Source organism: Oryctolagus cuniculus, chromosome 2 (assembly GCF_051225735.1).
Source record: "Oryctolagus cuniculus isolate XC-2025 breed Fujian yellow rabbit chromosome 2, ASM5122573v1, whole genome shotgun sequence".
Lineage (NCBI taxonomy): Eukaryota > Metazoa > Chordata > Mammalia > Lagomorpha > Leporidae > Oryctolagus > Oryctolagus cuniculus.
Window position 1 is genome coordinate 180,202,231 of NC_142868.1, and position 13,423 is coordinate 180,215,653.

At 52.7% G+C, this 13,423-nt stretch overlaps 1 long non-coding RNA gene across 1 annotated transcript; it reads right to left on the bottom strand.

The window, feature by feature from the left end:
• Positions 1–3,566: 3,566 nt before the first annotated feature.
• Positions 3,567–13,220, bottom strand: LOC103347711 (uncharacterized). Its single transcript, XR_016229524.1, has 3 exons — positions 12,794–13,220; positions 8,788–8,973; positions 3,567–5,555 (listed from the first exon to the last, which is right to left on the bottom strand). It is a non-coding gene; the product is annotated as an uncharacterized LOC103347711 (long non-coding RNA).
• Between the last annotated feature and the right edge of the window lie 203 nt (positions 13,221–13,423).

Genomic DNA, 13,423 nt, shown 5'->3' on the forward strand with positions numbered 1-13,423 from the left:
GGGCCATCCTCCACTGCACTTCCGGGCCACAGCAGAGAGCTGGCCTGGAAGAGGGGCGACCGGGACAGAATCCGGCGCCCCTACTGGGACTAGAACCCGGAGTGCCGGCGTCTCAAGGTGGAGGATTAGCCTACTGAGCCGCGGCGCCGGCCTCCACTTAATAATTTCAACTTACAGCCATAGGCTGAGGGGCCTCTGTACACTGCATACCCACTCACACTTATTTCACAAACCCAGCAGGGACGGGACCTGCTTCTCGGACAGTGAAAGTCCCAGGGCCAACTCTCATTGGTCCAGCCTGGGGCACCTGCCTACCCCGAGTGGGTCTCTCTGCTGAATGGTCAGGCTAGGAGAAGCATGCACCCAGTCCCACCCAAATCACGTGGACGAAAGCTGGCATGAACACGTGGCTTCCCCATGGAAAAACAGGGTATTGATACCCAAAGAAACAGCCGCACCAACCTGCACGCCCACCATGGGAAAGCCACTCTGTCTACGGAATTTTGCACTGAACCTTCTCTGGTTTGTCCCTGATGCTCTCTGCACAAAATGCCCCCACCCGCAGCCTTCCCTACTGGACAGACTCCACGGCACAGGCCTCTCTTCTGTGAACTCTTCCCTGGCACGGCCCCAGTGGTGCCCAGTGCTCTCTGCTTGGACCCGCACCCTGCGACCTGTGGGCATCCAAGTGCTTGCCCCTTGCCCTGCACCTCGGCCGTCAGCACCAGAGCTGGTGCAGGGGCGTGCACCAGGCATAAACTGCCTCGTGGGCACAGTCCTGCGCCTCCACTCGGTCTCTGTTTCCAGTTACAAGTCATTACGTGGAACTCGGAGCCAGTGCCTCCAAACCAAGGCTGCCGATGATAATTGAGTTTTAGAGTCCACGAAAGCCTATTTAACCTGTATGATAGTTTAAGTGATCTAAATGTGTATACTTAATGAGTAAATGAGACCAAGCATGTGCAGGTTATTTGCAAATGCAAGTCATTATTATCATCACTAATTATAAACCTTATTATTAATATTATCACCACCCTTTCCCTATTACCCTCCTTCCTCTCCCTTGCTTGCTTTGTCTATTTTATGCCTTCTCTCCTTCCCACGAGTCTCCATCATGTCTGGGGTGACCAGGCTGTGGTAGGCTGTTGAGGAGCCCAAGTACTAATTATAGCAGCGTTCCCTGGGGCGATGTGGTGTGTGGTGAGGTGGGGACGGTGCTTCTGTCTCTCACTGCAGCCAAAGTGGCTTCTGAGAACTCTGTCCACAGTGAGGAAGAATGTGGAGAACACTCCTCTGTGCCCCGGAGGCCAGCTCTGCCTTTGACACTGCCTGGTCAAGCATTGAAGGCATAGACCTTGCAGGAAGGGGAGTTGTCACTCAGGGACTGCTGTGGATGGGTGCAAGGCGGGCTGACGGCACAGTGGTCAAGATGCTGGTTGGGAGGCCCATATTCCATACCTGGAGTGCCTGCGTTCAAGTCCTGGTTCCACTTTCTTTCTTTTCTTTTCTTTCTTTTTTTTTTTTTTTTTTGACAGACAGAGTGGATAGTGAGAGACAGAGAGAAAGGTCTTCCTTTGCCGTTGGTTCACCCTCCAATGGCCGCTGCAGCCAGCGCACCGCGCTGATCCGATGGCAAGAGCCAGGTGCTTCTCCTGGTCTCCCATGGGGTGCAGGGCCCAAGCACTTGGGCCATCCTCCACTGCACTCCCGGGCCACAGCAGAGAGCTGGCCTGGAAGAGGGGCAACTGGGACAGAATCCGGCACCCCGACCGGGACTAGAACCCGGTGTGCCGGCGCCGCTAGGTGGAGGATTAGCCTAGTGAGCCGTGGCGCCAGCCCTGGCTCCACTTTCAATTCCAGCTTCCTGCTAATCTGCACCCCGGGAGGCAGCAGGTGATGGCTCAAATGCTTGGTTTCCTGCTACCCACGTGGGAGATCTGGATGAATGCTAGGGTCCTGGCTTCAGCCTGGCCTAGCCTCAGGTGTTGTAGGCCTTTGGAAAGTGAACCAGTTGATGGAAAAGCTCTTTGTCTCTGAGTTTCAAATAAAATAAAAATAAATTTTTAAATTAAATTTTTTTATTTGACAGAGTTAGACAGTGAGAGAGAGAGAGAGACAGAGAGAAAGGCCTTCCCTCTGTTGGTTCACCCCCCAAATGGCCACCACAGCCGGTGTGCTGCACTGATCTGAAGCCAGGAGCCAGGTGCTTCTCCTGGTCTCCCATGTGGCGCAGGACCCAAGGACTTGGGCCATCCTCCACTGCACTCCCGGACCACAGCAGAGAGCTGGCCTGGAAGAGGAGCAACCAGCACAGAATCTGGCACCCCGACCGGGACTAGAACCCTGCGCCTCAGGCGGAGGACTAGCCTAGTGAGCCGCGGCACCAGCCCCAAATTTTAAAACTTTTTTTTTTTTTTGGACAGGCAGAGTGGACAGTGAGAGAGAGAGAGAGAGAGAGAGAGAGAAAGGTCTTCCTTTTGCTGTTGGTTCACCCTCCAATGGCCGCCGCGGCTGTGGCTGGCGCACCGCGCTGATCCGGTGGCAGGAGCCAGGTGCTTCTCCTGGTCTCCCATGTGGGTGCAGGGCCCAAGCACTTGGGCCATCCTCCACTGCACTCCCGGGCCACAGCAGAGAGCTGGCCTGGAAGAGGGGCAACCAGGACAGAATCCGGCGCCCCGACTGGGACTAGAGCCCTGTGTGCTGGCGCTGCAAGGCGGAGGATTAGCCTAGTGAGCCACGGCGCCGGCCAAAATTTTTAAATTTTTAAAAATTGCCCAGGGTATTTCTTGTCCGTGGCTCTCTAGGAAAACATTTCTACTGGAGAGAAGTAACAGATGGATCCCAGGCCTCATCACCTCCAAAGACCCTACCAGTGGAGATATCAGCGGAGGAGAGTGCAGCAAACCTGCAGAGGATTGGAAGTGGCTGCAGGAGCCGTAACTGAACCTGCAGAGAGGAGAATACAGACTCCAAAGTGCCTGAAGGGGGCGCTGGTGGTGAGGACTGAGCAGGTTGTCCCCCACAGAGCCCCAAGAGGCTGGGAGCTCAGAGGCAGCTGGGTTTGAGAGCGAGGGCTGAACCCTAGGGACCTGCCTGAAAGAGACACGTGGAGAAATTACCCCTCCCAGCTCCACACAGGCAACCACGTCCCTCCTCGAGACTGGAGAGTGTTTCTAGAGAGCCAGGTGCTCTCTAGTTCAAGGGTCCCAGCCAGTCAGAGGCAGGCGTCTGGCTGAGAACAGGGAGGGATCAAGGTGAGTCCTTACATAACTAAGTGGGGTCCTGTGCCAGGCCTCGCCCCCTACCCCAGTCCCAGAAGGGCCTATCAGCTATCTGCCCGCTGGTAGACGACTGGAGGAGCCCTCACAGTTTCCTAGCCCCGAGAACAGTCCCCTGCACTTTGACTTTTCACGGTCACTCAATGCCATGGCCAGAGAGTGAAGCCCCCCAAATTCCACCCCCACCCAACCCCCACAGAGCGGCCTGTTTCATCTGGTTGGATAACCCAGGACCACCAAGACTTTGCCAAGTATCCCACATGAAAAGAGAGAGACCAAAACAAAACATTTAAAAGTTTTCATGTTTCCATTTAATTTTTCTAAATGTTTATGTATTTCTTTGAGGGAGGGAGAGACAGAAATCTTCCTTCTGCTGGTTCACTCCCCAGGTGGTGACGATGACCAGGGCTGGTCCAGGACAAAGCCTGGGGCTGGGAGCTCCATGGTCTCTCACATGCGTGGCAGAGGCCCAAGCACGTGGGCCATCTCCTGGTGCTTTCCCAGGCACATCAGCAGGGAGCTGGGCAGGAAGCAGAGCAGCCGGGACTTGAACTCACACTCCTATACGGAATGCTGGCATTGCAGGCGGCCGCTTCGCTTGCTGTGCTACGACACAGACCCCAATGTTTACATTCAATTAATAGCCTCTGAGAGCTTAAAAAAAAATGCAAGCCCATGAAAAAGAAAAGAATGGTGTGGAAAAGGAGCAATCAGGATGGCAGGAAGCTCTTAGAAATAAAAAAAAAATGTGATAGCTAAAACAAAAGATTCAACAAAAAAGTAGGAAAAGAAAGTTGAAAATATTTCCCAGAATGTAGAATTTTAAAAAGAATGGTGGGGGGCGGGATTTGGCCTATGGTTAGGATGCCTGCACCCCTCCCATCTTGGAGCATCTGGGTTCCAGTCCCAGCTCCACTCCCAGTTCCAGCTTCCTGCTAATGCACACTCTGAGAGATGGCAGGTGATGGCTCAGTGCTTGGGACCCTGCCGCCCACATGGGAGATGTGGGCTGAGTTCCTGTCTCCCAACTCCAGCCTTGCAGACATCTGGGGAATGAAGCAGCAGTTGGGAGCTTTCTGTCCCTCTGTCTCTCCAAAAAAATAAGTAAACAAACAAAAAATTTTAAAGATAAAGAAATGAAAACTATATAAAAGAGTGTTAGCATTCAAGGACTTCCAATATCTATAATAAACTTCAGAAAACAAAAGGTAGGAGATTATATATATATATATATGTATATGTATATATATATATGGATAATAATAATGTAAGATAATTTCCCAGAAGTGAAGACATGAATCTCCAAATTGAAAGTGGCTACTGCATGTCCAGTGCAGGGGGAGAGACTACCAAGGTAACATTTTGAATTTCAGAATGTCAGGATAATGAGAATAACCTAGAAACTTCGGAAGGGAAACATCTTGCCACATATGAAGGAGTGAGGATCTGTGTGGCCCTGGACATCTCGGTGGCAGGAGGCTCCAGAGAGTGGTGTTGCACACCCTCAGTTCTGGGTGAAAATTACTTTTATCCTCGTATTCTATACTTAGCCAAATAAAGGATAAGTGTGGAATAAAGATATTTTCAGAAATGTAGCAACTCAAAATTTTTACCTCCCACGCACCTTCTCTTAGGAAGATAGTGGAAGATATGATTCAGTGAAATGAAAGACTAAGCCAAGAACAAAGAACAAAGGGACTTCAGAAAACAGGGGAGCCGTCCAAGGGGAAGACTGACGGAGGAGAAGTCCTGAGCTGACACCTGAGCGCAGGTGTAGAGAGTGCGCCATCCAAGCTGGACCACAGAGGGCACGGGAGGAGGCCCCGGAGTGGGGGCAGGGGGGCAGGGATAGACTGTTTCTCATGCTTGGTTTTGGGGGGAAAATACTAGATATTTAACAGATACACTTTGGAGGAACATTTGGGAAATATTAACAATAACAATTTTTAAAACTAAGCAAAAGAAAATTTATGGCAATTGTTAACTACAAGAGAAACACAAAGCTGGAGAGAATGCGATTTTGTAATATTGTTCCACAGTGAGCAGTATTTATAGTCGTAGTATAAAAATTAACTATAGATTTCATATTTAGAATTCATAAACACTTTCACGGGGAATATGTGGAAGGGAAAATGTAAGAAAACAAAAACATCCATTATCATGCAGAACATCAATGGATGGTATCTCTCAGACTCCCACGTCTTAATACAAAGCCAAGAACTTACCGAAGCCAGCGAAGATGCAGCAAGCCCCTTTTATATTTAGCCAGCTTGTTATCTATGTAGGGAGAAAAATTAGAATAAGCAAAAGTGCCAGCTCTTTTTGACCCTTTCTCCACACACCAAAACGGACGCCACTGAAACAGCAGGGACCCCCATCTCTGAGCAGCCTGCTCTGCACCGCGGCTGAGCAGTTCTGTGCGTGCTCTTCAGCTCTGGTCTAAGGCACAGGGCTTCAGAGACTTGCAAAATCCAAATGAGGAAGTCACCTAGGTCATAGCTAGAAAAATAAAAGAGATAGGACGGAAGGGAAGTGCGTGATTCCTAGCATGTGAATCCTGGAGAAAGTGGAGGGGATGGCACAATGTAACATTCACGGAGATCATGGCAGACAATTCTCCAGAAAGGAGGAACTATAAAACGTTACAGTGGTGGGGCAGCCACTCGGCCAGGTAGGGAAGAAGCCACTTGGGATGCCCATGTCCCATGTTGGAGGAGCTGGGTTCAAGCCCTGACTCTACTTCCAATGCCAGCTTCGTGCTAAAGCACACCCTGGAAGGCACCAGGTGACAACTCAATGACATGGGTCCCTGCCACCCCCATCCAGTTTCTGGATCCTGGCTTCAGCCTGGCCCAGCTCAGGTTGTTGCGGGTATTTGGAAAGAGAACCAGAAGATAGGAGCTCTGTCTGTCTGTCTGTCTCTATCAAATAAATAAATAATTTTAAAAGTGTATTTTCTTAGAAACCTTCAATTATATAATACACTGATACAATACACTGATATTAGTGGGAAGCTGGAGTCAGGAGCAGGAGTCAGGCATCAAACCCAAGCACATTAATGTGGGGGTGCAGGCATTTTCACTGGTATCCTAACTGCCAGGCCAAACACCTGCCCCTTCTGCTTTTTTTTTTTTTTTTTTTTTTTTTTTTTTTTTTTGACAGGCAGAGTTAGACAATGAGAGAGAGAGAGACAGAGAGAAAGGTCTTCCTTTTTCCGCTGGTTCACTCCCCAAGCGGCCACTATGGCCGGTGCATTGTGGCCAGTGCGCTGCGCCAATCCAAAGCCAGGAGCCAGGTGCTTCCTCCTGGTCTCCCATGGGGTGCAGGGCCCAAGCACCTGGGCCATCCTCCACTGTACTCCCGGGCCACAGCAGAGAGTTGGACTGGAAAAGAAGCAACTGGGACAGAATCAGTGCCCCAAATGGGACTAGAACCCTGGGGTGCTGGCGCCACAGGCGGAGGATTAGCCTAGTGAGCTGCAGCACTGGCCCCCTTCTGCTTTTTAATGTACAAGCAAGCATACCCATGGATGAACACTTATTTGTCTTAAACAGTAGCATACAATATATATTTTACCCACCCTGTTTTTCCACGCCAGTGACACATACTGCAACTCATTTGGTAGCAGCATAAAGAGAAGTGTCTCTTTTTTTTTCACAGCCACATATACTCCATTGGGTAGATGTACTGTAGCTTGTTGAACCAGTCCTCCACCGATGGGCAAAAGAAATGAATTTGGAAAGGGTGTTTAGCCTATCAGTTAAAATACCTGCATTCCACAGCAGAGTGCCTGAGTTGTTTCCAGCTCTGGGCCCCGACTCCAGCTTCCTTTCAATACAGAGCTTTGGGAAACAGCAGTGATGGCTCAAGTAAGTGCATTCCTGCCATCCATGTGGGAGACCTGCAGTGAGTTCCCAGCTCCTGGCTCCAGTCCCAACCCCACCCTAGCAATGAGGGCATTTGGAGGAGGATATAGCGAACGTGAGCTCTTGCAAGTGCCCACTTGCTCTCTCTCTCTCTCTGCCTCTCAATAAATAAGTAAAAAATTTTAAGACAAATAAATAAAAGAGAATTTAAGGTTAAAAGCATTACAAGGGTCAAAATGGGATACTTCCTACTGTTCAAAGCAACAAGACATAATAACCAAGAATTTAAATGTACTTAACAACACAGCCTTGAAATCCGTAAAGCAAGATCTAACAGTTACCGAGAGGGAGACCTGCTGTACTCCGCCCCCCCCCCCCGCCCCTTGAGACTGAGTTCCTGGAAGGCCAGATTCGTGGCCCTGTTTTCCCACTGTACCTTCAGTACCTAGTACATGCCTGGCACACGGAAAGGCTCAAGAAATGCTTATTAAATAAATGAATCAGGAGTGAGCTAGGAATGCTATGGTCTTTATATTGTTAGGAAAGAACAGATGTCCGAAGATGACAAAGAAACAAATCCATGTCAGACAGAGGTAGACCCCAAACCTCCAGCCTCTTAGGGCTTCGGCCTCCAGGTCTCATGAACCCATAGCGAACCATCAAAAACAAAACTAACCACGTCCCTCACATGCAAAAAGCAGGTGCTCTCTGAGAGTTGCTTTTTTTTTTTTTTTTTAAGATTTATTTATTCACTTGAAAGTCAGAGAGAGAGAAGGAGAGGCAGAGAGAGAGGTCTTCCATCTGCTGGTGCACTCCCCAAATGGCTGCAATGGCCAAAGCTGGGCCGATCTGAAGTCAGGAGCCAGGAGCTTCTTCTGGTCTCCCACACGGGTGCAGGGGCCCAAGGACGGGGGCCATCTTCTGCTGCTTTCCGATCAGCAAAGCAGTGCGAATGGGGAGCGGCTGCCCGGAGTTCCTTGGCTGGGCGTGGCCAGCCGGGGCTGGGTGGCCAAGCGTGCAGGATGGGGGAAGATGAGAGGCCCTGGCACCAGCCGTGGCCCTCTGGGCTCCCACCCAACATCTCCACACCCAGCTTGTGCTCGGGTGACCCCGCAAAGGGTGCTGCGCTTCCCAGCCCACAGCACGGTGCCCTGCAGCAGAAAGTCCCATCCCCACAGGAGGGCGGGGAAAGGAAGGAGGGCTTTGGGGGAGGGGACGGTGCAGAGGGCAGGGGGATAACAGATGAGGCTAAATTAATTTTGGAAACCATTAAATCTTTGAAAAGAGAGTGTGTTTTCAGCAGGGACAGTGAATCACTGTGATTTGCAGAAACAGGCACAAAGCAATTAGCCATCTGGATGCAGCGGCTTCCAGCCCCCCAGCGGAAACTCCAAGTGAGCGGAAGGCTGGTCATTACACAGCCCAGGCCCCGCACTCCAGGCCCCGCACAGAACTCTGCACCTCCAGCCGGCTGGGAGCCCCGAGGCCTAGGGCAAAGGGCCACGTCACGTGGCAGAGAACTGTGCAGGAAAGGTCCCACCAGGCACGGGGAGCCCGTGCTACCGCCTCCTTCCCGTGAGCGCCCCTCGGAACCCTGCATGCTGAGTGATTGAGTGAGCACTGCAGAAGCACTGGTTACTCACCCGCTGTCTCAGGCCTGTGCTAGTGCTTGAGTTATGTCACTTAATCCACGTGACACACGCTCGCTCCGGGGGTTCTCTGCACAATTCCAAGATGACCCCTTTCTCCAGGTGTTACACAGCGCAGTAACCTTGCTCCAGAGAGATCGACTCTTTTTGTTTGTTTTTTAATCAATGAGAAAATGGAAGCTGAAAAAGAGGAAGTGAATTTGCTCCAGGTGAGGAGCAGGACTGAGGGTGGAACTTAAGAATTCTTGCTCTGTCCTATACGATCCTTTCGCAAACTTCTCTGCTCACTTCATAAAGTGAGCATGGACGGGAAAGGGTCTTGTAAACCGTAGGTGCCATCTACAGCTGAGTCGTTATGAAGCAGGCAACACCTTGTGACCCTAAGGTGCCACCCTTTGGTTTATTTCTAGAAACTGCTAGGGAGCCGGGGACAAGCCCATCCAGGGAGAGGGCTGGCGAGCGAGGAGAACACACAGCCAGAGAGTGAGCGTTCCCCGGGGGTGCCTGACTGGAGCATGCTGGGCTGTGACTTACAGACTGACGGGGACTTGGCACTGTTCTCCGCCAGTGTCTGCCACGTGGGGCACGGAGAGCACACTGCTGGAGGGGCGTACTTCCAAGGAGGAGGGAGAAGCCAGGAAGGGAGACCACGACCCAGACTACCAAGGGATCGGTGCCCCGCGTGGAGGCTGCCTGAGTTTGCTGCGGGACCCCTAATGGGCCCTCCTCACCTTCTGCTTTGGTAAAGTGCCTCCCCAGCACCTCACCCAAGAGTTTATAAGCCCAGCCCAAGACTCTGCAGGGGCCTACAGGGCCTCCGCCTTGGCTGGCCAAGGAGTTTTCATATGCCGTCCGTATCTACAGTCCAACCAGCTGCTGCTAGGGACCCAAATCTCCAACCATGACCAAGCAGAGACTAGTGCAGAGCATGGACGGTGCAGGCAGAAACGCTGGGGAGAATCCCAGCCCAGCTCCTCCCTGGCCGTGACTTTGGGCAAGGTGGGGGACTTCTCTTTTTTCCACCTGTATAAAATAGGGCAAATGTTCCCAGCCCCTTCTCCTTCCTGAGGTGGTACGGAGCACACAGGCACCCTTGGGAAACAGGCAGACAAAGGCACTAAAATAGTTTTACAGTGTGGGGGGGTGGGCGCTGGTACTGTGGTGTAGCGGGTTAAGCTGCTGCCTCCAATGCTGGCATCCCATATGGGCACCAGTTCAAGTTCTGGCTGCTCCACTTCCGATCCAGCACCCTGCTAATGTGCCTGGGAAAGCAACAGAAGATGGCCCAAGTGTTTGGGCTCCTGGACCCTCGTGAGAAACCAGGATGGAGTTCCAGGTTCCTGCCTTCGGCCTGGCATAGTCACAGCCATTGAAGCCATTTAGAAAGTGAACCAGTGGATGGAAGATCTGTATGTGTGTGTGTGTGTGTGCGCGCACGTGCATCCCCTCTCTCTATAACTCTTTCAGATCAATAATAAAATAAATCTTAAAAATAAGGAGGGTGGGAACTGGGGTCATCTCCAGCTCCAGGCAGACTTCCAGACTCGGCTGCGGCGGCCACGTGGAATGAAAGCCTGGTGTTGAGAGATCTCTTTATTTGTCAAGAAAATCAGAAGTCATTTATTCATTTTCATTTTATTTGAAAGGGAGAGAGACACGGAGAGACAGAGAGAAAGATCTATCTTCCATCTGCCAGTTCACTCCCCTAATGCTTGCAACAGCCAGGGCTGGGCCAGGCAGAAGTCAGGAGCCAGGAACTCAGTTCCCCTCTACCACGAGGGCGAGGGCGTGAGGGGTCCAGGTAGCTGAACCTGCTCCTGCTGCCTCCCCAGGGGGCACATCAGCAGGCTGGAGGAGCTGGGACTAGAATTCAGGCACTGTGATACGGGATGTGGGGACCCAGTGCAGCCTCTTTAAAACCACCCCCCACACCTCTCCCCTGGAAACCTGGGTCCTTGCCTGAACTTTTCCCACCCTGAAAGGCTGTTGAGGACAGAAGACAGCTGCCGGCTGTCACGGTGTGACATCACAGGGCCACCACTGGCCCAACCTCATGTGCTCCTGTGGTGCATCTCCCAGCTGACCACCCCCCCCCCCAGGCTCTGTCTTTGCCCTGGTGGTCTGTCCCCCACGTTGTTACAGAGGGCTGAGGGGGACAGGTGTTCCCAGCACAAGCAGGCTGGGACCAGGACTGCAAGAGAGACAGGCAGGGGTGAGATGCAGAGACCTTCAACCCCGAAAGAACGAATGAATGAACGAATGAATGCAGAACTTGGGAGCCGTAAGAGCTCTCCTTCGGACACGCTGAGGGAGCACCCAGAAGTCTCTCGCAGATCGCTGGAGCCCTTGACCGGGAGCAGCCGGCCCCTGGCCAAGCGAAGCTGCCCCCCGCCCCGATCTCCACCTCGAGCCTCTGAGCAGAATCCGCGCAGCCACGTCCCGAGCCCGCCCCGCGCGCTCACGCCATCCGGAGCAGAGGCGCGGGCTGGGCGGACTCCGCATCCAGGCCCTTCCCAGAAGGGGCAGCGCCTTCCTCGCGCCGGGCCGCGGGGCTCCCCCGCCTGCGCTTCCCGGACGTGGCGACGCCTCCCTCCGCGGCCCTTCCCGGGCCGGCCTCAGCCTGGAGCCCCGGGCGTCCGCAGGGAGGCGACGGGAAGCGCCCGCCGCGGCGCCGGGCCCGGGGCACGCCCCTCGCCCTCCAGGTCGGCGGGATGTTCCCGGGAAAGGGCGGGAAGGAGGCCCGCCACCGCCGCCTCCACTCCTCCTCCAGGTGAGGAATTTTCCACAGCCCGTGCGCCCTCCCGGTCAAGGGCTGCGATCGGTCCCGGTCCCTTCGGCCCCTCGGCCCCTCCCGGGTTAGCCGGGGCCAGGGCTGGTGCCAAGCGCCGGACAGGACCTCGGTGCCCACGCAAAGGACAAGGCTTGAACCTCATCCATCCAAACTACAGAGGTGAGGAACTGTTCCAGACCGGAGACCAGAGAGACAGGCCAAGGAAATGCAGTGAGAGCCTGGTTCCTGGCCTGCATCTTGGATGGGGTGGGGGCTGCCATAAAGGGCATAATTGGCAACATTTGAATATGGACCGGATACTACACAGAAATCTTGCATCAGTGTTGAATTTCCTGAATTTGATCACTGAAATGTGGTTATGAAAAAGAACGCCCTTGGATCTTTTTCTCTCTAGTTATTCGGGGATAAAGGACATGTCTGCAGCTGACACTCAAATGGGTTCGGGTGCAGTAATAATGGGCACATTCCTAGTCCTCCAACAGTCCGACAGTTAAGCATCTGGTTATCGTATGACCCAGCCACGCTGCTCCCAGGTAGAGGCCCAAGAGGAACCAGAATCTGCCTTGCATGCTCATAGCAGCCTGGTTCACAACAGCCACATATAGACATGACCCCTGGGGGCCTATACAGTGGCACAGGTTAAACCTCCACCTGCAGTGCCCGCATCCCACATGCCCTCCAGTTTGAGTCCCTGCTGCTCCACTTCCCATCCAGCTCTCTGCTGATGGCCTGTGAAAGCAGCAGAAGATGGCCCAAGTGCTTGGGCCCCTGCACCCACCAGGGAGATCCGGATAAAGCTCCCGGCTCCTGGCTTCAGATGAGCCCAGCTCTGGCTATGGTTGCCATTTGGGGAGTGAACCAGTGGATGGAAGATCTCTTTCTCTGTCTCGCCCTCTGTCTGTAACTCTGCTTTTCAAATAAATACATCTTTAAAGAGGAAAAAAAAAAAAAAAAAGCAGCAGCAGCCCCAGAATCCGTCAGCTGAGGGCTGCGTCACTCACATGTGACATCTCCATCCCGTGACATCCCATGCTGGGTTTCCACGGGAAGAAGCGTGAAGCACTGGCCTGTGCCACAGACTGGATGAGTCTTGAAAACCCTTTGCTAAATTGCAGAAGTGAGTCACAGAAGACCACGTATGATCCTAGGAAGGTACTTCAAAAGGTTAGTGCAAATGTCGTTAAAAGACAAGGTGCAGAGGATAAGTACCTGGCTCCTGCCATTGGATCAGTGCGGTGCGCCGGCCGCGGTGGCCATTGGAGGGTGAACCAACGGCAAAGGAAGACCTTTCTCTCTGTCTCTCTCTCTCACTGTCCACTCTGCCTGTGGAAAAAAAAAAAAAAAAAAAAAAGACAGGGTGCAGAACCATCTTTGAAGCCTATGCGGAGTTTTTTGCACGGGTCCCATCCTCATGAACGTTTTGAAGACCCTCCTGTTTCACGCAGCACCAGAAAGCAGATCAGGGGTTGCCTGGAGGCTGAGACTGCGGGTAGCTGAAGAGAACAGGGTTTCTTTTTAAGGAGAAGTACTTGAACACTGACGGCAGTGTTGGCTGCACGAGTCTGCGAACATACTAAAGACCATAGACTAGTACACTTTAAGTGGGCAGGGTGTGTGGTATGAAACTGCTAACTCAATAAAGCCATCATTAGAAATAGGATACATGGAGCTGGCAGAGTGGTGCAGTGAGCTAAGCCTCCGCCTGTGGCGCTGACATCCCATGTGGGCGCTGGTTTGTGTCCCGGATGCTCCTCTTCCAATCCAGCTCTCTGTGGAAGCAGTGGAAGATGGCTCAAGTGTTGGAGTCCTTGCACCTGTATAGGAGACCTGGAAGAAGCC